Source organism: Dasypus novemcinctus, chromosome 25 (assembly GCF_030445035.2).
Source record: "Dasypus novemcinctus isolate mDasNov1 chromosome 25, mDasNov1.1.hap2, whole genome shotgun sequence".
NCBI classification, from domain to species: Eukaryota; Metazoa; Chordata; class Mammalia; order Cingulata; family Dasypodidae; genus Dasypus; species Dasypus novemcinctus.
Window position 1 is genome coordinate 45,855,282 of NC_080697.1, and position 20,984 is coordinate 45,876,265.

General features: G+C 36.0%; 1 pseudogene; it reads left to right on the top strand.

The window, feature by feature from the left end:
- Window positions 1-488: 488 nt before the first annotated feature.
- Window positions 489-17,892, top strand: LOC101421688 (mitochondrial dynamics protein MID51-like; annotated as a pseudogene).
- The last annotated feature ends 3,092 nt before the right edge of the window (window positions 17,893-20,984 follow it).

Below are 20,984 nucleotides of genomic sequence, written 5' to 3' on the forward strand. Positions count from 1 at the left end.
TAAATTCTGAACTGTGTTTTTCTACCATTAAATGCTCCTTGAGCTAAAGAGAAGAACAAAGACTGTAATCTGAAGTAAGGTCTTGAAATATGATTCATACTTGATTATGCTGGAAGAAAACGGAAGGCATTCAAAGGGGGACAAAATGTATGAAGAGATAACCAGAGGGAGAAAGGCATATAGTTTGTGTAGGTGACACCAAAGAAACTAATTTAACTGAGGCTGGAACTCTAAACAGGAATACTGAGACATTCTCCTTAGAGGAGAATGATATCAAAATATTCAATGATCATTTAGAAGGGTTAACCCTGATGGAACAGGGAATGCATTTTTCTTTATTAGGGACATATTATAATGAGAAACATTTTTAAGAAGATTTCTGTTAATAGCAATTAGGATTCCAACTGACTCTTTTTCCTTCTTTCCACTCTACCTACCAGGGATTTAGTTAATGCCCTCAGCATTCCTAACCTACTGTGATCGATTAGATGGTTCATCACTCTCTCTATGAACCTTCACGGGTAAGGAATTAGTTCCCTGGTAAGCTTGCCCATGGGACTGACTTTTGTTAATAAGATGTGGTGGTCTTGTTGCAAATCTGGAGATGGGCTTGCATGTTTTGCACACTTCTTGTGCTTTTTCCAGGGTCATGAGAAGAAAGAAATTCCCCCAGCTAGTAGACCCCAATAAACCCAAAAAACCAGTGACTTCAAGCCGAGTTGTGCAATTAGTGCCAGGCTAGACCAGTTGACGCTCTGTGGGCCCTTAGATTCATAAAAGTAAATGATTGCTGTTTTAAGTCCCTTCACTTTGGGTGGTTTGGTAGGTGGCATTTTTGGGATAATTGCTCACTATTAAAACACCTACCCTATTGTGATCTCCACAATGTCATAAAAATGAAATTCACAGAACCAAAATTTTAACATGGCAACATCATATTTAAGTTCTTTAATAGTTCCCACTGACAGAAAGGAATTCCTTAACATGGCATTTAGCGCACTCTATGGTCGGGCCTCTTTCCAGTTCTCCAGCTGAATCTTTTATCATTTCACCATTCGCACTTCACCTTTCATCCATGACTGAGCCACCCACAGTTCCCTAAACATACCATGCAACTACATGCTTTAAAAAAAATTACAGTTAAAAAGCTCAGTTATACTGTGAGTAGGCTAGTAATTTGATGTAGGTGAAAGGATTATAGATATAACAGGTGCTTTGTTAAGTAACATCTTAGAAGAATACAGGGCTGAATATATTCTGCAGTCTTCCAGGGAAAAGGTAGAGCAGTGGAGATGTGATATGCCTTCATATCTTTTATTCAGAGCCTCCACAGACTTCAGTTGTACCAGCTCAGAAAATGAAGAAAAGGTCCGCCAGGAACTGTGATACCCAGAAGCACTCTCTAATTTCCTAAGACACTTGTATCTCAATAAATTAAAACTATATGAACTTGAAGAAATCACCTGTATTTTGAAGTAGGGATAAACACTGACATTTTTTTCCTGATGCAGAGGATTTCATAGACAAGGATGTAGTAAAAAGGAAAAAGTAATTATTTAATGAACAGTTGGTGAGCTGTGGTAGGATTATAGAGGAGTTCTGTTGTTTGTTTTTTTTTAACACTTTGAAAGGGTAGCATTTGAACTTAGTTTGAATAGCTCCGTAAACTAAGTTATGCCCTTTAGCAAAACATCAGAATAAGTGAATGAAAAAGAAATCGATGTCTCCCTAAGCTCCATCTAGTACCCGAGTCAAGACTCAGCATATACGGTAGACCCATAGAAAAAGCAGACATTTTGTAGAGCTGAAAGGCATGGCTGTTGCCTCATCAAAGCTGATCTGACTCCTCTGTTTCCACGGTTCCCATTTGCCATCAGTGCTTATCAACTCTGAGCACACTTTTTAAGCAAAGTATTCTGTGCATCAAATCAACATCTTAGAAGGTGGAAACAAGTGGTCCATGACTTTTCTGTCTTGGAGGAAAGAGTAACTTAACCAAAGTTGGTATGTTCTCTGTATTTACATCATTTATTTATGATCATTATGCATCTACTTATATAATAATTTCTGTCCTAATTGAATGTCCTATGAGCTGCAATAGTAGTATATTTAATTTTAAAAGCCCTATAAATAAGCTCAATTTTGGCACAAAAGAAAAAAAGAAGAGGTGATGGGCTAATGGGGTTTTGGTACTTACTGGCCCCTATCCCACATTTTTCCATTCACAAAGAAACTGTTCTTAAAATATGATTAACAGGTGCACTAAACATTCAGCTGTGATTCCAAATCAAAATTTTAAGGATAGAGTAAGACATAGAATTCAATTCTAGGAATCAAAAGCTGGAGATGAAGTAGATTATCTAACTATTTAAAATAATGTCTTATTTCATATTATAATTTTCTCCTCACCCAAACTTTGGGCTTCTCTGATTTGTAATTATCACTGAAATTAGTAATTTTACTAAACTTGAAATGGAGATAACTTTCTGATTATTTGAGGTCCTTCTAGACACTACCAGGGTTGAATGATGGAGATCCAGTGCTTACTGAAACAATCCTGACAGCTAAAGGGAAATAGTGCTACTATTTCATAATGTGGACCAAGAGAAACATGGGTGAAATTCAGACGACCCTTTAGAATGCCTCTTAATTTTGCAGAAACCAGGAGTAATGGTTAATGGAGAAATCACTATGGACCTATGTAAGTAGAGCCCCTTTCTCTCAATCAAAATTAGTCAGTTGGTCAAGCAAAGAACCCTGGAATGCTGAAGTGCTGAGGTTCTGGCTAAATGCAATGGGGAGCACAACAAGGGAATTATTGTGACATTCCACTTTATATAACGAGAAGACCACATGTCTACTAATCAGAAACTCTGGACTCTTTCATGGACAACTGAACATAAATTAATTCAAAGAATTTGGCCTCTGATGAGGAAAGATACATCTCATGTATTAAACTATGTTGGAGAAAGAAAATAAAAGAGTTGCTCTGAAAGTGAGCCTTAGAATATACTAAGGAATTTAACATTAGTTAATTTAACATCAGTTCAATATTTAAAATATTTCATTACAGTGCACTTCCTAACATAGCTTCTCAAATTCTCTAATAGCATAAGTACTTTTTGAACATAATACTGAAAGTCAGTGCTTCAATTATGTTACTTAAAACTTAATGCTTCTCTATTATGTGCAGTTTTAGTGCTTAGTAAAATTACCACATAATAATGTCACTAAAGCCATTGTTTATAGGAGAATCAGTATTTATGCACCAGATATCACTGATTCCTTTGAACTACTACTTAATTTTCAATGACCAGCACTGATGAGTGCATCCAAAACCTCCAATTTGCAGGGTTTAATTTACTTTCTCAAATGGCAAATTCTAAGTCATGTGCCCTAAGGCAAGACCTGAGGAGTCTGATTAATACATTGCACAAAAATACACTATTATTATAGTTCTATATTATAAAAATTATAGAAAATTACTTAAACTCCAGTGTTTCACTGTTTTGTTTACAGTATATTTACCATCCATAATGATTGTTCCAGGTTACTTTCATTAATAAAACTAAAAGGAAAAAGAAACCCTCTATTTTAACAAAGAAAAACTTGCTAAGGCTGTGTTTAACAGGGCAAAGTCTTCGGGCTTTTGTGCACTCCAGTGCCTGACTGAAACAGGGGGTGGGTGGAGCGGCCATGCTGAGCATCGCAGCACTGGCAGTTAAGCAGATGTATGATTGACCAGACCTACCTGCTTGAGCCATTCAGGGAAAAGGAACTGGGAGGGGCCAAATGGACGGCTCCCCTCGGCTGCTAAACAATGATATGAAGATGGGCCTGAAGGTGCCTGCAGACCCTCCCCACAGACTACTTAGCAGTCAACACAGGAGAAACTTCTTTCTTATTGCTGGAATATGGCAGCCATCCCTGCTGGTGAGCAGGCTTGGACCAAGCAAGATGCTGTAGGTATAAGTACCTAGCTTTGGGTCTTCCTGTGGGCCAAGTTGCCTGACATGACACTTTGGGACATATACCTGAGTGGCAGCCTCTATGATGACTTGTAGGTGGTGACAGCTGAATACATCCAACTCACTGTGCCCTTCATGCTAGAGTAGAACTGTAGTTGTGTACCCTGGTGAGGACCCCATCATGAATGTCCTGGGCTTCTTCCTAGTTCATCATAAGAATCCAGAATACTTTCCTTGTAGTAGCAGTTACTGTGACCACTTTGTAGTAGAAGTCCTCCTCACCCCAAAGACAGTGGCAGACACATTTGAGAAGGTAGTGGTGGCCTCCATTAACTGGCTAGCCATAGTCCTTCCTGGACTCTATGATCTTCCCAGCACCACCCCCAGGGGCTATGACCCTAGAGGTGCAATACGAGCATGACAAGCATCTCATCATTACTTTCTGCCATCAGTACCCCAGGTGACACTGTCCTGGTGGCCAGACCACAACAGCTAGATAGTATGACAACCTGTGGCAGCTGAGCCTGCAAACTGGCCAGATGGCACACTTATGGGCTTTTGAGCAAACCAACTCAAGCTGCTGATCTTTGTGCCTTAAGATCCTTAAGGTCATATGGAAGTCCATTCCAGTTCTAGGCCATCTCCCTGCCGGCCAGCTCCATCAATGTCACCCTCCACTTGGTGCAGGAGGAAGTCTCCAAACGTGCTGGATGACCATTTCCTGCAGGCCCTGAGTGGGGTCATCAGCTACTTAGAGGCCAGAGTCCTGCCCAGTGCCCTGAACCCCAAGATGAACTTATTTGCAGAATTTGTTGTAGAATTTGAGAGAGGTTCAATTATTTGTGTATAGAGAGGCCAGGACCCAGGAATGATTTTGAGAAGGAAAAATGGTTTATTGACAGCCAGCCGGACTTGGGAGCTTTCTGTTTCAATCCTGAGTCCGAACAAGACTTTTGAGTTTCTTTTATAAAGAGAGGAAAGGTTAAATGGTTCTTTTGTTTCAGTTCTCAATAGGCTTGAATTAGCATATATATCTTCCACATCTTAGGTAAGCTTTTAGCATGGACTTCATACATTCTAGATAAGCTTTTAGCATATTTGGTTTGCATTTTCCCCTGAATACTTAAAGTTTATAGACCTTGCATTGTTAAACTGTTTCCTGGGACTGGAGTCGTTGCCATGGTCACCAAGGACAGGACTGCAGCCTCTTACCATCTCACACCCACAAGTCAGACAGCTTAGGTGATCTCTGAAGAGACAAAGAGCCTCCCACCCATAGCCCACATCATTTCCTCCCTTTGCCAAAGTTTAACTTGCTAAGCTTTGGCATAATTATTGTTGGAGCTATGAGGTGGATGACTGTTTGTTGTTTTGATTGATTATTTATCAATCTTTAGTGTAGCATCCAGGACTGTTTTTAGTTGTTTTCACTCTGGACAGCAGAATCCTGGGGCAGGGGCCCCCTGCAGTCATCCTGGGGCCACCGGCACTCACGTGGATTTCCAGTCAGTCTCCAGATCCATCTATTAATTTTATTTTAACCTTAGAGAGTTTACACCTTTACTCTAAAAGGGGTGCTGAAGGGAGATGATCTCTTTTCTGTAACAGCTTCCTGCTGGCTATGGGCTGTAGTCATTGCCTAACAAGGTGTAAAACTCTTATTTTATTTTAACTGGAGGAAGATGGATATGGCATTCTGTACGAAGTTGGATGAAGTTTTCATATGGTTAATAAGATGTTCAGTCTGAAAGAAACAAACTTAATTAAAAATTTGGAATACCCGTTTTTAAAAGAGGACATTGGATTACAGAGGTAGACAAGGTTAGGTGCCCACAAAGATGGCACTCCTTTTTAAAAGCTGGTGGGAACAGTATATATATACTTTTTCTAAGTTATTTATCTTTAGAGAGAAATTGCAATCGATACTTAGCTTTGTTTGAAGACACATTTCAAGCTGTTTAATGATTGGTACTCATGTGCTCTGTCAGATGCTCCTGGTGAACTGGCACCTCTTGGGCAATTGGTTTCACTCAGGATTAGTACACCAAGTTGGAAATTTTCTTAGTTTGTAGCTGTGGGAGTGATCAGAACTACAGAATAAAGGTTTTTTACATTTTGTAAAAATTTTAATTGTACAATTTCTAGTAATTTTGACTTGTTCAATAAGTGACTCATTATTATTAGCAAGCAAGCTTCATTTTTGCTACACAGTAGAGTAAAGTAGAATATAGTAAGTTGACAGAGCCTGGCTGATACTACCGCCTTATTCTACAGACATGTTTATTAGCTGTTTAGAAAATGAATTTACTAGGAATTTAACATGTCTAATATACTTCTGCACTTGATCCAAAATAGAAAAGATAACGTTATAATCATTAGGCATATATTTAGTACAGGATAAAAGTACATCACTTAATATTAATTAATGTATTACTTAATGCAAAGGATTTAGAGTTGCAATTAATAGTTTTAAGTTTCAGGTTTGTAATACTTTACATGTTATCTCTCCATGAGAGCAGGCCATAATGCCAATTGTGGTTAAGTTTTACTTACAATATCCTGGTATCATGGCTCCATTTAGCATGTTCTTCACACAGTGAGCAAGTTGCAGCATCACTGATCCTACAGAGATTTTCCAATATTCTACTAGCCTGGTGCATAGTGCTCTCTGGCACTATGGAACACTGCCAGTCTGGAGGCGATATCCATTGTACACTTGGTTGTACCAAGTCATCATTGGCTGCTGCAGGAGCTTGAAACTGCAACGTAGTTTCCATCAACTTCAGGAGCAGAACCAGAGGCTGATATAGCAAATATTTTTAATTGAGGGGTCAGTGACCAGTCTAGCCAATAACTCACATGGGGAGGCAACCTGCAATGTATTCAAGGCCTGGTTTGAATGCACAAAAGAATTTGAAAATGTTAAAGTTTATTCCTTGTTTTTATATATATTTTAAACAATTTAATGCAATACATATATCAAATGACTGTTTACTTACACAATTTTACTATGAAGATAACAGTAGGTACTTTACTTTAGTAATAGAGGGAAAAAATTATTTTTCATTGTTAAAATGAAAATAGAAGATTCCCAATAGAATCAAGGTAACTTTTATTACCATTTACTTAAATATGCACCTTGCAGTGGCCTTCAGAAAGGTTTTATTATCACAAAGTTATTTTTTGCAACCAACAACAATCTAAGTTTTTAGTTAACAATGACTTCTAGAACTGGAACTATTTAAATGTTTTCAGTTTGGAAGATGTTTTACAAAGTCTTTATAATTGACTATAACCACATTGACTAGCCACCTCATGTTTAAATAAACTTATTCAATTACAATTACCAACCAAAGAAATTTACTCTATTTATTTAAGAGAGCATATCTACAATCTTTTTCCGTTAGCCTAATTTCACCAATGTGAACTTACAATTTCCATTACTTTAAAGATTTCGTACATATAATGTTAATTTAGTTTATAAATTAACTATGGGAGATTACACTCAAGTTAAATAAAATTGAAACCATTACAGTTTATGCAAGGAATGTTCTCTTTTTTCCTTACAGGAAGCTAAAACTTCTTTTCTTTGTTTAAGTTATGAAAATGAATAATTTAAAAGCATACTGACTACCAGGTTTTAAAACACATTACACAATTACTTAATTTGTTTAATCATAATCCAGGAAAGATCTCTCCATAGTTTTTATGGGCTTTTCTTTACTTACTGAAATTTGTCAATAGAGCCACTAATTACCTTTATTTTGTTAGAAATAAATCTTCTTCTGGAAGAAAATAAGGCTCACCCTATTGTGGAGAAGAAAAGAATTTATTCTCAATCTTGCAAGAAAGGGCGCAGAACCAGATATGGCTGGCACCCCGAACAAAGAAAATGACACAATTTATACCCTTAAGCCTAGCAGGCAAGCTCTTCCTCTGTTTCTCTATAGATTGGATACTTCAGAAGTTACAGCTTATCTGAGATCTAACTTTCCCGTGCAAAAGTTTGTGATTTAACTGCTTCCTCTATCACATTCCAACCATTTTAGTTTTTACCTGCTCCCCTTTGTCAAATAAGGAATGGAATTTAGTGCTGAATTGGTATTGACATAGCTCTTTCTTGGGCACCCTTTTATTGCTTATAGGACTGGCTTAAGCTGGTTTCCTTTGTTGCTGTTTAACCCGGGAGTGGGAGACTGAGGCAGTAGGCTGCCAGGTTACATTAATCAATATTTTCTTCCTTTACATGAAAACTAAACTAATCTTTGTTTTTTACACTTTATGGCTGACAAAAGGTTTAAACTGGGAAATTACAGGACAAACTGATACTTAATTCCCTAGCCTAGTAGATAGGTTTAATCTGCCACTCCTAGTCTTGCCTTCAAAGCTCTTGCAAAGAGGAGACCCTTTCCCAATAGTTTTTATAATCAGATTTTTATATGACCTTTTCATCCTGCTTAGTCTAATTTGGGTTCCAAGAATATTTATTCAAATATATAACTGTATATTTAATTTTTAACAATTTGAGTAGAGCTCTTTTAGGAATTTGCTTTTGTTAATTTGCATTATTTTATATACTGTTTAACTTAATTTGGGTTTCAGAAATATATATTACTTTATAACTGCATATTTAACCTCAATTTAAGCAAATAGGCATACATGGATAGTTTGACACAAAAACATAACTTTAGTTACTTTAAACTTCTAACTTTTACAAAACAAGTGTGACTGCAAAACATTTCAAAGACTCCTGAAACTTTTCTTAATTTGCACTATGACTGTGCAGTTTTACACTATGACCATGCAGTTTTACACAAGAATTTTCTTTCTTAATTGATGGTTTGTAACCAAAATGTTCTCAATACTTTAGCACCATTTTTTGTTTCAGAACTTTATATTTTACTTTGAATTTAGGAGAATTTTGGATAAGCAACAAGATTAATTCTATGTATATTTACTGAGGCTATTTGAAGCCTCAGGGAGACATACTGGTTTCTCTCATGAATTGCCACTCTTAGGAACACTGATCATCAAGGCAGGAGACTTCTCCCCCCCCCCCCCCCCCTTTTTTTTTATTTTCCAGTTTCTGGAGATAATAAAACTCCAGTGGTCATTTAACCTTATTCCATCAGACAGCAATTTATTTAGTTTACACTTGAATTCATGAGAGAAAGGGTTACTAATACCAGGACAGGAGATCCCAGCTCTTCTCTGGACTGTAGGGGCAGAAGCTATTATGAAATAACCATAGGCAAAGGCAAGGAGTGAGGTTAGGCTTGAAGTAACCATAAACAAAGGAAAGATTAGTTTAGAATTTACACTTAAATAATAGTTTCAGGCTAAATTCACCCAGCTATAATTTCAGTTATTATCTTTCCACTGCTTTATAATATAAATGCATTTATAAATGATTTTAACTCTTAGTTATAGTTTTTATTAATTTTTAAAAACCTGTCAATTTTATAACACCTTTAAACACCTTTCATTCGAGTTATAACATATTAAATGAACTTAACTATTACTTTAATTTGTCTTTTAAGGTAAAAGAATGAATCTCTTGCAGTTAGTTTGAAATAAAAAGCTACTTTTCAAGATTTGATTTCTAGGACATAATGTTCTTTTAAAAGAGATAAGACCCTTTCTTCTTCAAACACTGAGGAAATGATGAGGTTAAAGCACAAGAAGCTATTTTGATAAAACAGATTTTCTTTGTATATTGATTATTCAGGAAACCTTTACTAAAAGAGACTGATGACTTGAGAGACTTTTAGAAAGAACAAAATTTTAACTTTGCATCAGTGTACTACTTGATACTAAACCCTTTAAAACTTTATTTAGACTTATTAAATATTACTCAATTTTAATCATAAAAATTTTCCTTCCACAAACCTTCTACACTTTCAGTATTCATTCAGGTTTTGTCCCACACTCTACTCTTTCCAATAATCAATCATTTTATCTTAGGACAAAATCATCTTCTGTTTCCTTAACAATAAAAATACATTCCATATATCCCACATACTAAGTTACCAGGAAAACTTCTTACAACATGTAATTGCCATTAATACTAAACAAGCTTGTTAAAATAATGAACTTTTCTTCACTTTAAATACTTAGTAGCATGTAATACCAGAAACAGTTTTTTGGAAGGAAGTTGGCAGGGGAGGCTGGCTGCTGACAAGTTTTCTTGTTATAAAATTACCTTTTATTATTATTATTATTATCAATTCAGTTTCTCTTTAATGATGACTTTCTGCAATTAGCCATTTAAATACCTTAATTTAAACAATGCTTTGTAAAACTTTTATATTTATTTATACTTTTAAGACAAATTTTTCCTTCACAGAACACATTCTCTTACTTAAAGTTACCACAATACCTTCTAAGAACCTGGGCAGAATGCAAACGTATTTTGGCTTTGACACCCTAGGGAGGGAACTTCACTGCATTTATTCTGATTCTGCTTTTCACCCCCTTCACTTCCCCCTCTTCCAGGCAGTTGGGTGCACAACAATCAAATAGGAATGCGGCTTATGAAGAGAAGGTGTGGACTCACTGGAAAGGGGCAAGCTGCTCCCCCCTTTCCAGCTTTCAGCCAAAATGGGCAGACAGAACCTACTCAAATTTGGCAACTCTCACAGGGACCCAACCACCCTGACTGGGGCAGCCCCAACAAATTTGGGTGCGTGGCGCAGACACAGATGGCCTCCAAGCCCTGGCAAAGGGGCAGACCAGAGACAAGACAGCAGAGCATGCACAAACATCTAGACTCTGAAAACATCCAGACTCCTCAATTTTGCCCCATAATCATTTCACCCCCTTGCCAATGACAAGGGAGGGTTCCAGCTCAACTGAATTCTACTTTACATAACCACACAACTCCAACACTAACATTGAGCTGACACAGACAGAAGCACTAAGGTCACTAATCTGACCCACAAGTTCTATATATATTTTTCCAGCATGGCTGCCCCCACAGCCATTACAAACCTTAGAACACTTAACATTTGGTATAAAGCAAATTAATTCACAATTTAGTACCATAACAAAAGATTTCAACTAGACTTTTTTCACTGTTTAACTTTATACCCAGACCAAGCCTCACTAGAAAAGCCGATCCATTTTCCTATAACCAAGTTTTTTTTTTAAAAATCCAGGCCAATTTCCAGGACATTAGGACTTGAGCCTATAAACAGCCCTTCCTATTATGATCAAGCCTCCACTCCTTTAGTGGATATAAGACCAGCACCAGATTCTAATGTGCAATTAAGCAAACCCAAAATGCCAGGGCTTTTTCCTGGTTTTTCTCCAGGACATTAGGACTTGAACCTATAAACAGCCCTTCCTATTAAAATCAAGCCTCCACTCCTTCAGTGGATGTGAGACCAGTACCAGATTCTAACATGCAGTTAGACAAACCCAAAACACCAGGGCTTTTTCCTGGTTTTTCTCCTTATTCCAGACCTAGAGAGAATGGGTTTCCCATAATTTTCTGGGGCTACTAGGGTTCTCTCAGGAGGTGATCAGCCTCCCCCTCCTAGCAATTAAAGCTAGGGCTTTCCAGACTGTGCTCACCTGGGGAGTCTTACCTTCTTCGATCTTCAGAGTTCTTTTTTGTTCCCAGAATCTTTCTCTTCAGACCTTCCATTGGCCTTGATTTTTGTCAGAAAGATTCTGGTGGAGGCCACATCATTTCTGGATTAAATTTAATCCAGGGGTGTCCAGATTTGGAGTTCACCCGAGTCCTCCCAGCTTCCTCAGGGATTTGGAAGGGGCAGCAAAATGCTACCATCTCTGGCCTTCGTTTGCAATCCCTCTGTGGTTGCCAAAAATGTTGTAGAATTTGAGAGAGGTTCAATTATTTGCATATAGAGAGGCCAGGACTCAGGAATGATTTTAAGAAGGAAAAATGGTTTATTGATGACTGGCCGGACTTGGGAGCTTTCTGTTTCAATCCTGAACCCTGAACAAGACTTTTGAGTTTCTTTTACACAGAGAGGAAAGGATAAATGGTCCCTTTGTTTCAATTCTCAATAGGCTTGAATTAGCATATATATCTTCCACATCTTAGGTAAGCTTTTAGCATGGACTTCATACATTCTAGATAAGCTTTTAGCATATTTGGTTTGCATTTCCCCTGAATACTTAAAGTTTATAGACCTTGCATTGTTAAACTGTTTCCTGGGACTGGAGTCATTGCCATGGTCACCAAGGACAGAATGGCAGCCTCTTACCATCTCACACCCACAAGTCAGACAGCTTAGGTGATCTCTGAAGAGACAATGAGCCTCCCACCCATAGCCCACATCAAATTCACTTCTGAAAAAATAGATGAGCTAGAAAACATTCTCTATTGTGCATTGTCTGAGCTGGAGGTGCTGCTGCAGATGTAAGTGGCAGGTGGAAGCCACATCGGGTGTTGAGGGTTCAGGCCCTGGATTATCCGTTACAAACAAGTGGCTACATAGCTGGTGCCTCACAGGGTTACTGGAAGACTTCTGCCTTACTGGTCATCACCTTGGTCTCTTCATGCTGATTAGGATGACATCTTTTCAGTCCCCTATATTCTCACCCAATCTTTTCTATTTTGTTACCAAACACTGTGTTCCCTACACCTCTCTTCCCCATCCCTTGTCCCAGAGTAATTTTTCAGAATGAATTGGGAATGCAGAACACTGGTCTGGTCTACTGAGATCACTCGGTGTTTCACATGCTTCTGCCTGCCCTGCCTTTTTGCCTGCTCCTTTTCAGTGTCTTTTTTTTCCATCATTTCTCTCTTGCTCATGCCTTCTCTTTGGCTCTTTTCCCTGGAGCACATCTTCCTAGTCAATATGTTGCCTTCTAGTTGAATGTCAGTTTTGAAGAACTATGACTGCATGTTTCCAAGCTGAACTCTGCAAATGAGTCCTAACACAGTATTTAGTGTTCTTGGGGTAGGGCTAGCAGAAAAGCTGGCCTTTGACACAGGTTTCTGGAAAAGAAACCCATTCCCCCTTCTTATATTCATAGGTGCTAAGACTGTCTCTTATGAACTGTTATTATGGAAGTGAGAGCACAATATAAACTGGATATAGTTATTTGGAGATTTTGAAAAAAATTAAACATAAAATAATGTGCTAAGATGTGCCTGGAAATTTCTAACAAATAAAGAAAGGAGATATAGCACCATCTTCCTCTTCTATTGTTGCTGTAACAAATTACCACAAATACAGTGAAATAAAGCAAGAAAAATTATCTTATGGTTCAGCAGGGTCAAAAGTCCAAAATGATTTTCATTGGCTTAAAATCTTTAAATTGCATACCTAATCCCATCGGTGTCCTCTGTGTATTCGAATACTCTAAAATATTAATCTTTCTAAGGCACTAGCAAAAGTTGTCCAACTGCATTGTTGGTCTTCTCTCCAAAGGATGCTTTCCTGACAGTGAATCTTCTAATTTTAGAGTCCTATTTCCTTGTTGCTTAACAGTTCCTCCTTCAATTTATCTCTTTCCTTTCACATTTTAGGATGACTAGTAAGAAGAAAATAGACTGCATCTTCAAAACTTTGCTTGGAAATTTCCTCAGCTAAATATTAATGCTCATTATTTTACAAATTTTGCTTTCCACCTAACTGTGGGACACAATTCAGTGTTAAGAATTGTTTCAGTTTTTTCTTTTTTCTTTTTTCTTTTTAACAAATGAATGCTTTCCCTAACCCCATTCCCTGGCTTTCTATTTCTCTAAGTTTTCTATTTCTAGTTATTTCTTTTAAGTGACATCATTCAATTTTTGTCATTATGTGCCTTGCTTAATTCACTGAGCATAATGTTTTCAAGGTTCTTCCATGTTGCAGCATGTACCATGACTTCATTCTGCCTTATGACTGAATAATATTCCATTGTGTGTATACCACATTTTGTTCATTTGTTAATGGATAGTTGGATTGTCCCAGTATTTGGCTATTGTAAATATTACTGCTATAAATTTTGACGTACAGGCATCTATTTTGAAACCCTAAGAGGGTGATTATTAAACACTGAGAAGCTGTAAAACACAAAAAGCCTCTTCCCCACATTCCAGTGTGAGGTAGTAATTTTCCTCACATGAAGCCTCACTTTCCAGAAGCTCTGGTAGAGCCACTTTTGATCCTAGTGTCAGATCATGCTCTCTGAGCAGGCCATAATTTTTCTAAATTAATAATTGCTGGTTTCCTTGTGCTTAACAGTTCAATCCTCAGTTTATCTCTTTCCTTATTTCCCTATAAGCTATGAGGATAAACCATGATGAACCTTCCACATTTAGCTTGGAAATCTCAGTTAAATATCCAAGTTCATCACTTTCCCATTCTGCTTTCCATCTGACATCAGAACACAATTTCACCAAATTCTTTGTCACTTGATAACCAAATCACCTTTCCTCCATTTTTCAATAATACAACATCATTTCCTTCTAAATTATCATTGGAAAAAGCTTTAACATATTTTTCTACTGACAGTCTCTTCAAAATGATCTAGACTTCTTTTTTTGCATCAAAATCTCACAAATCCTCCAGCCTCGACCCATTATCCAATGCTAAAGTCATTTACACATTTTTAGGTATTTATCATAGCAGCATCCCCACTTTCCAGTACCAAAAAACTGTTTTAATGTCCTTGTTTCTAGAACACATATTATACAATGGGGTGGTTTAATGACAGCAATTTATTGGCTCATGATTTCAGATGCTATAAGACTTGCTTCTTCTCAAGGCTGAGATAGTCTGGCTGGCCAATAATCTTTTGGGTTCCTTGACTCTTCCATCACATGGCAGTGTACAATCTGTTGTCTTCTACTTTCTCTTCTCAGTTCCTTTAACTTCCAGATTCTGGCTGCTTCCTGTGGTTTCTCCCTCTGTATCCAATTTCCATTGCTTATAGTAACTTCAGTTATATTGAAATAAGACCCTTATTCAGTTGAAGTACACCATAACTAATACCATTTTCAGAGGTCCTATTTACAATTGGGTTCACACCCACAGGACTAGAAGCTGGGACCTGAGCATGCCTTTTATGGGAGATGTCATTAAACCCCCAACAACACTTAGGTTTTAAAATTGTTTCAAAAAGAAAATTCTTCCTAATTACTTTAGTGAGTGAATAGAACTTTAATCCCCCAAAACAAATATTGGTCACGAAAAGCTATAGACCAAACTGTTTCATAAATGCAAAAATTTTAGATGAGTATGAGGAAATGAAATCTAGAAGTATTATAATAAATTTTATCACCATAGTTCATTATCTACTAATATGAGAAAAAAACATACATAAATAGATATAAAAACACTTGAGAGACTGCCAAAGTTTTCCTAATTCCTAATTTACCAACATAAAAAGTAAAATAGAAATGGAACATATAGAATATATGTGTGTGTGTGTGCATGTGAATGACAGAATTAGATTTATATGTTGATAATATTGTATAACTAAAAAACTTAGAAGGTTCCATGTTTCTCTATACTAGCATTAACTAATTATGAATGAAAATGGAAAAGAAATTCACATAATAGAAATTATAAAATAGGTATAAATACAATAAAAGTAATAAAAATAATAGTAGTATACAATCTTGTTTAAAAACATCACAGAAATATGATTAAATGGAGACATATATAATATACTATGAATATCTGATCATAAAAATATAAATGTTTTCAAAAAGTAATGTGCAATTTTAATGTAATTTCAGTCAAAACACTAATGATTGCTTTAGTTTTTAGTTTCTGTTTAATGTGGTTTGATTTGGTTTGATTTGGCTGGAGTGATGAAATACAACAAAATAATTTTAAAGTTCACAAGAAAGAATGTATTTTGGAAAACAGAAAAGAATATCCTGAAAATGTACAGTGAGAGGAGGCTTGCCTTACCTGTATGGAAAGAATAAACATGTTTATTGTATTTTATGACTCTGTGTGTGCTTCAAATTAATAGAGAAATAATTATTTATAAATATTACTTGTTTTGGCTTCCCATGTGAATATATATAAATATCTCCTATAAATATATGTAATATATATAAATATACATTGATATATAAATTTGTAGGTGTATAGACACATGAATCCCATAATAAATTTCTTCTTCATATAAATATATATTTTATACAGAAAGCTAGCTATGCAAATAATGCACCCAAATTAATTCCTGAGATGAAGACCACAGAATCTCTTCTAACTTTCTTAAATGGTAACAAAATTGCTGGGTTGTCACAACTAGCCCAAGATTCCACAGTATTACTTAGAGCTTCATGAGGCCATGGACCTAAGTCTGTCCAATAGGATGAAATCAAAACTGATGTGTGCAACTACCAAGACAAGTTTTTAAAGGGTGGATGTATGCATTTCTTATTCTTCCCCTTCCCAAATGTCTTTGTGGACCTTAAAGTAGAAGCCACAGAGGTATGAAGGAGGAGGCTTTACAAAGAATCAACAAATGTGCCCCTACATGAGGACAATTTTTTGATGCCAACTTCATAGTTGGAACCAATAGCAAGTCACTGTTAGACACAGAAGCAGCTACACAAACAACATAAAGGAAACAACAGTTTTCCACCAGAGACATGGGTTTATTTAGAAGAAGGAAGATGATGAACAACTTGCAATGAGCAACCACCCAGGGAAATTAATTGTGCCCTCTCTCTCCTTGCAGCCCAACATCAGATACCCCAAGGCAGATGGGAAGTAATTTGAGAGAACAGACCATACCCTCACTGTACACCAAATTCTGGCCATATAAATCTAGCATAAGTGAGAAGTATTGGAGGAAAGCTTAGGATCAAATGTGACAGCGGCTTTTTACAATAAGCATGACTAAGTTTTAATCATTGAAATATATGTTTTACCAATGAAAAATTACTAAGACTTAAAAGATCATATACAGAAATATTATTAAGTGAACTTGCTAAATAGGAAATAGAGGAATCCAACAAATACAGTTCCTGGATAAACAAAACATGATTTTATCTTTTTGAGTTGAAGCAATTCAATCAAGTCTGTTAAATATGTCTATACTTGTCTGTTATGCATACATAAGCATCAAGAGTTTGTCAGGATGTCTATGTGCATTGAGAAAATTTCAGAATTATGGTTCATATTTTCTTCTGTGTTTTCTAATTTTCAATTTAACTAAACTAATTTTTTTATTACATATTAGATAGAACTTTCTAAAATAGTATAGTTGGTACTGAAATCATGATTTAGATTAAGTAAACCCAGAGAGCTGCCAAATGAGGGAGAAGGAGAAAGAGTTGGGAAAGAAAAACTGAACTCTTCGGTGACTGAATTCTAACTCAGAAATTAAGCTGGAAATAAAAAACGAGTCTTTATTTTGTTGTTGTTGTTGGTATCACTTGCACCAACATCAACTGTAATACCTTACATTAATATATAAAACATGAATTTTTCCTTTCCCAAAGAAATGAAATGACCCCACTGGGTTGGTAATTTCTTTCTAACCAGCTAAATATCATTGCTGAACTGTAATTGCAAGATGCACTATACTCCTCTGTGCTTTGAGTAGGCTGAAAAGTTTCATTTCATACCTCACTTACACTTATGTGTGCAATATCCACTGCACTAAGAGATTTTAAAGACTTAATAAATGAAAACATTTCAGTTAATTTTATAAGCTTGCAGATGGATGTGAAATTATCAGAAATGCTGTCTTTCATCCACTATTTTGATGAGATGTAATAGAAAGAACAGAGTAGAAGAGTCAAGAATATTTAAGCACTAGGCCCAGATAATCCGGTCAGTGTTTCTTAATTTCCAGGTACCTTGGACACTTAGAGAATTTAATTCAAGCTTTAGACTTTCCTGCAGAAAAACCACATGTAAGCAGAATGAGAAAGAAGCCTGTGGCCAAGTTTCAGGTCTTCATGGACCTACTGAGCCCCAACCATGGAAGTTGACTTCAGAAAACCTGGTTTAATCAAAATGTGAAATGAATACCTTACTGGCCTTTTAATTAAATGACAAGCCCATTTTGTCAATATGTTGTTCATTTTTCCTCTCTATCTATAATTAAATTCACCCTGCTGTCAAAGGAAATATGTATTCTCCTATGTCACTGATGTATCAATTTATCCAGATTACAATTTTTAAAAATCCATAGATTTAACAGACACAGAATTATGTTTGGATTAGTATGTGGAGGACAATTTAGGATTAAAAGCAAACCATTCTTTATAAATTTGTATTAGATAATACATTAATTTTCTTATGTTGAATTGAAGATCTAACACAGAGGGAAGAGCCATATTTTATTTATAGCTATCTTTGCATCATCTTTCCAAGATTTGTGTAGGCTAAGTTAAGCCTTTAATTGATTACTTCTTTTTACTTCTTAGTCTAAAGGTTCTTATTACTATAACAATGTTCTTTGTATTTCTTTCTTCCATTTGAAAAAGGGGTTCAAGACTCATTCCAAAAATGAAGAAAATGATTCACAGGTGTTGGAGCAATGTTTGAAGACTCACAGAGGAGTGGAAAATATCTAATTGTTGACTACATCTTAACTAGCCAAGGAAGGAATAGGTTTCACCTTGCATCAGTCTAGATGAATTTGAACGGCACAGACCAGCCTCTGAATAATGAATGCTATAGAAATCATGTTTCCCTTTTTGTTTTCTTTTTCCTTCACCTCACCTAATAAGTATATTTTTCCATTCAGAATATACTTTGAAATTAATATCCTTTACTTTACAAAGGTTATCTAATTCTTGTCTAAAATAACCTTTAACAAATTCCTGACTTTAGATAGAGCAGTAAAGAATGAGAAACACTCATTAAAAAACATTTGGGAATTATAAATGCAGCTTGTTTTGTTCAATGCTTCAAATGTTCAAATAGGTAATTTGAAATGTCCAGGTAACACAAAGGAAAACACGAAAGCAGTCAGCAGTTTATGTGACAGATATACAGGTATTGAATTTGGCTTAATGAGAAACAAGATATGCATTGAAATCAATCTGTGACTCTAACATTGAATTGATGGATGCATGATAGAATTTCCTCATGAAAATGCTAACGACAAAAGCAAGGAACCCAGTATTTTTTCTACAACTACAAAGGGTATAGGGAAATGTTAAATATAGATAAATATCAAACAGTGCTCCATAATGATTATGTTTTAAATTGGTACAAATAACTTGTCATTATTATGTTCATTAACCCTATGTAGGAAAAAATAGGCATTTGAGACACACTAACAATTTGCTCATGTTGTTCAGTGATACAATATGGTGCTTGGTGTGTCCACTGACTCGTAAGCCTCGCTGTGCCAATCACCAACTCTATGCCACTGAGCTTTTAAAAAGGTTTGTTTTTTTGTAAAATGAGTGATGGAACTAGATATTATTGCTAAGGTCTCATAAGGCTGTAAAGTTGGCAAAATATATTGTTGTCTTGTAAATAAAATATTTCAAGGTAGATACATTTTAGTAGTGGCTCTCTTTTGCAAGATGCAACACTAAAAAAATGCAATTTAGGTTTACAAGGTAGTCTGAAAACATTTCGCTGCTTATATTTTGCTTTATCTTCCCTCAGTTTCCTAGACCTGAAACATTTTTGTAGGAATACTTCTCCTCAAAGCAGATACTGTCATACATCATCATTATTTAACTCACTGAAAGCCAAATGCCATGCAGATCCCTTATTTTACATTGACTGTTGCCACAGCATGCTGAATGCGCTAGGCTTGCATGGGTACTCCAGCAGTGGAGTTAGACTTTTATGAAAAGTAAGCTGTATTTATTCCCAACCAAGTTTGTATGGTTTTGCTTATTATTATATGATTTAATTGAATTAAATATGAATATTCATAAAGGATGCACACGATCTCAATCGAATGTTTTTGGGAATGGGTGTAGGTCAGCAGTTGACTGCCTGTTTCCCATATACAAGGCCCCAGGTTCAATCCCCAGTACTTCCTAAAAAAAGGAATAGAAAGAAAAAGAAAAAAATAAATTGAATGCTTTGGAAAGATTTGTAAATATTGGAGTCCACTAGAATTGGTGAAAAAGCAAAAATCAATCAAAAAACACATAATTAGGAAACATTCTACATTTGGATAATTTTACAAATGTCTTTAAAACCATGCTCATTTTAAATTGAAAATCTCAGAAACCTTATTTTGGGTGAGGTGTAACCAAGAATTTCTATACTTAACTGTAGTCCAGAAGCCTATACTCGAAGAAAAGGCCTGCACCTTCATTTAAATATTGGCCAATGACTAATCATTTTATGTGGCTTCGATATAGATTTTGAATATTCAAGATAGTAATGTATTATTTTTATAATTCCTTCCTGTAATCCAATTTTTAATTAATTGAAGTGGATTCCCAAACACTTGTTTGTATTTTGTAGAGAAAACAGTATTCCCTGGAGCAATTTGTTTTTATCACTACATCTGTATAACAGAGGACACAGATTATTACCTCTCTTTCTAGTCTCTCACCTGGAGATTTCCTCAAGTGCCATGATTTCAGCAGTCATCTTCATTCTAAAGGTCAAAGAACACCTTTAATACTGACATCTTTTCAAATTTCCTTCAGTCTTTTGCATATTTACACATGAATTTCATATAAGCAGTTCAAACTCAACATACACAAAAGCAAAATCATCATTTTTTTACCTAAAACTAGTTCTCACTTTCTGTCACCTATATAATTTAATGCTGTCAGCATCCCTTAAATTACTTGGTCAGTACTATCCCTTCCTTTGTTCCTCAATCCGGACAGTGTAACCGAGGGTTAAGAATGAACAAATAGTTGCAATTACTCAATCATTACATAGATGAGTTTATATTACCAATGGCAAAAATTAATATCTGAAATTACTGAAACTGGTTAGACTTAGCCTATACCTGTTGTTGTGCAGGTCATTCTAAAAGCGGTCTCACATTTCTTTGTGCTTACTGTTGTGATGGTAACCACTCCACCCTCCTCTGTTTAATATCCCTATGAGAAACCTTGTAACTGCCTTGGTTAGGAATCTCCCTTTC